This window comes from Leucopleurus acutus (assembly GCF_964270905.1).
Source record: "Leucopleurus acutus genome assembly, chromosome: 7".
NCBI classification, from domain to species: domain Eukaryota; kingdom Metazoa; phylum Chordata; class Mammalia; order Artiodactyla; family Delphinidae; genus Leucopleurus; species Leucopleurus acutus.
In genome coordinates, this window is record NC_139150.1 from 28508806 (window position 1) to 28512312 (window position 3507).

General features: G+C 39.4%; 1 pseudogene across 1 annotated transcript; it reads right to left on the bottom strand.

The window, feature by feature from the left end:
• Positions 1–2457: 2457 nt before the first annotated feature.
• Positions 2458–3150, bottom strand: LOC309964543 (large ribosomal subunit protein uL24-like; annotated as a pseudogene). Its single transcript has one exon. The product of its transcript is annotated as a large ribosomal subunit protein uL24-like (transcript).
• Between the last annotated feature and the right edge of the window lie 357 nt (positions 3151–3507).

A 3507-nucleotide genomic window follows, 5' to 3' on the forward strand; every position in this document is an offset into this window, starting at 1 on the left:
ATGTATTTAAATTAATTAAACTAAGGAGAAAGTAAGAATTGGGTTCTGAAGATGGCAGACTTTGGGGGGAAGCAATATAGAGAGACACAGGACTGAAATGGGTTAGATATTAGAGGTAGATCAAATTGATATACAGAGCCATCAATAAAGGTAATTTCCTATACAGCACAGAGCTGGACTCTGTTCCCTTGAAACTGCCCACAGCACCATGTGGATGTCTGCTCATGTCTGCCACCCAAGGTCTCCCTGTATATCTCTTTGTTGCTTACTGTTTGAAGAATTATGCACATATGTTTCTTTACCTTTCTCATCTTTACATTTTATCTTCTGTCTTATAATTTATAGCTAAAGGTGCATTGAATCAGTTTGATCACAAATATACATTATTCCTTCCCTAACAGAATGGCTACATTTTACTTTTATTTTAAAAATGTTTAAAGATCTTACTGGCTTTATTCAATGATTCATGAATCAGGCAGCATCCAACCTAACAGATGGAAAGGAGCTCCAAGGAGAGTATAGGCGGAAGGGAGCGCGAACAAGGATGTTCTACTAGCAAAAAGTAGATTGGCAGCAATGTCACTTTCCTTTAAGGGATGGGGTCTATCGGGCAGGTTACTTAACTAGAGCTGATTACGCGATTCCTGATTGACTGGTTTAAGATTGCATTTCTGGGAGAGCCAAAACTGTAATTAAGTCTCAGTTTGGTGAGGTGGGGCTTAGCATAAGTGACTCCATTTGGGGCCTGTTGTCTTGTTTTTATCAATCCCCCCCCTTTTTTTGGCCACACCATGCAGCTTGCGGGGTCTTAGTTCCCCAGCCAGGGATCAAACCCATGCCCCCTGCATTTGGAGCACAGAGTCTTAAACCCTGAACCGCCAGGGAAGTTCCTCAATTCCCCCTTTTTGATGAGACTCTCAGTCTGAGATGTGATCAAAATTTGGCATTGGCATTACTCCCAGCTACTACTCTAAAGTTCTCTTAAGTTTTTGCTGAATCTCTGTGGTGTTTACAGGTCGCTACACTGGGTTCACATTCTTTAAGTCAGTCATTCTCTTCATTCCTTTTCTGATGTTCTAGTTTTAGGGAAATCTTTTGCTTGCTGGTTAGTGGTTGCAAACATGCATTTGAAGATTTTGAGAAAATACCAGGCCCCAGGGAAACTACTGTGATTATCATAAGCGGGATAATTTCTAATATCTGGCGTGTACTTTGGAGCAGAATGGCTACCTTTTAATATAACCTTTTTATGAGTCATTATTCATCTCAAATTTGACATTATTAAAAGCTTCTTTTGCTCCCAACTCCACCCACCTCTCCCCACACCCAGATTTAAATGGAGTTGATTGCTATGTTAGCTAAGGCATCAGACAAGGCATGGAAGAGGCTATGATGATGAATAAGATATGGTTTCTGACACTAGGAAGTTTGGGCCATAGCAGGAAGAGTAAGAAAAGATGTGCAATAATTGATCTAAAGAATATAATTTTTGAGGTGCAGAAATAATTGCTAGGGTGTAAAGAGATGAGATAACTCACTTCTGATAAGGAGAATAGGAAGGGCTACACGAAGAATACAACATCTTTTTATTTTTATCCAGTTTTGAAATTGCCATAGACTTTAAGTTTATGAACCAACGAGCAGATAGGAGAATGATGGGTTTTTTCCTACCTCTTTTAAAGGGATTAGAAAAGGAATGGCTTTCAAATTTAGGGTGACACTGGAAGAAAGGGGGACACAATGCATGCCATAGAGGGGTGATTTATAAAGTTATTCAATTCAAGGGAAGCAGATGCTCAGAGCCTAACATGACTCAGGAAAGTCATAAATCTCTCCCCTTTTCACCCTGGGCAACCATATTGCACATCAAGAGACGCCATACACGTCATATTCTATGTACATGTAAAACAGTCAGGAGCCTCCAGGAGTCTTTTTCCTTATTGCTTTCTCATGAAATTTTAATATCACAGATATGCTGTGTGTCTTTTATGTACTGTACATATATCTGTGCTTCATACCTAAAAGAGTAAGATTTTTTGTTCCTTCCCTTACCTGCCCCCCATCAAAAAGAACAAATTTTCACCCTCTTGGGAGTGATATCATCTGTGTTGAGAATGCTTGATGGGAAAGCATTGTCTATTCATGTTACAGGGGACATCTTTGCAGACCATAATGTGAATGGTTCTGCTGGAGGGGAGAAACCCAGATCCCCCATACCACTTCGAATCTCCGGAGAGATTAGACAATAATTAAGTGATCCTATGACAGGCAAATTTGATTTTGAGACATTTTAATTTCAATCTCAAATATTAGGTTATCTTAGTTGACATCTAAGTCACTCCACAGGTACTGAGAAGAATTCCCACATCTTCACAAGGCGGATGAAACTTTCCTGAAAGACTGTAGATCATCCATCGCACGGGCTTTTGAATGTGTAGCAGACTTTAATGAAGGAGTAAGGCTGCTGCTCGTCCTCAGACTTTCCCACTTAGGACAGCCCCCCTCACTTCCTGATTCTGCATCTCAAGTACCTTCATGAAGATTCATTAGTGTCATATTCTGAACTGGCAAAGACTTTGCCATACCACTTTCCTTCTTACTTTTCCTACGAAACTTTTTCATAGAAGAGATAAGTATAGAGATTTCTGTTCTTTTTTTTTCATTTTAACAGTTTTTAATGAAAGTTGTATACAAGATTACTTCATTCCTGCATCTTCTCAATTGTTTCTTCCTTATATTTGCCCTTTTCCTTTCCTACTTGGCGAGATTTGACTTTACGTTCGAGGATCTTTTTGCGGTCTCTGTCCAGTTTTAGTCTGGTGATAACCACCTTGCTGGGTTGAATGCCCACATGTTGTGCCATTAGCCTTCTCCCGCTGCATTCGTTCAATGTAGATGACATACTTCTTCCTGTAAACTTGGACTACTTTGCCAATTTGCTGCCCTTTGTAGTGCCCTCGTACAACCTGAACTTCATCATCCTTCCGGATGGGCATGGATCGGACATTGTACTTCTGTCTCAGCTCTTTAGAAAGAGGGCAAGACATAATCTTCCCGCGAATGTGGGAAGGTGCATTGAAATGCCTTTTCTGGTTCTTGCTTCGGTCAGAAGTCACAAAGGGATTGAACTTCATTTTGGCCGCTAGCGCTTCAGCGATGGCCACAAAAGGGCGAGATTTATTTTCTTGCTGATGTGAATTGTCTTCTAAATACACAGAGATTAAAATGTGAGAGTGGTTATTGTTCATTACAGTTTTATTTATTTTATTTTTTTTAATTAAAAAAACTTCTTATTGTAGTGAAGCATATAACATAAAAGTTTCCATTTTATCCATTTTAAATGTACAAATCAGTGGCATTAATTGCATTCACAATGCTATGCAACCAATCATCACTATTTCCAAAATTTTTTCATCACCCCTAGCAAAAACTCTGACCATTAGGCAATAACTCCCCATTCCTCCCTCTTTCTGTCTTTAGTAATCTCTATTCTACTTTCTGTGTCAA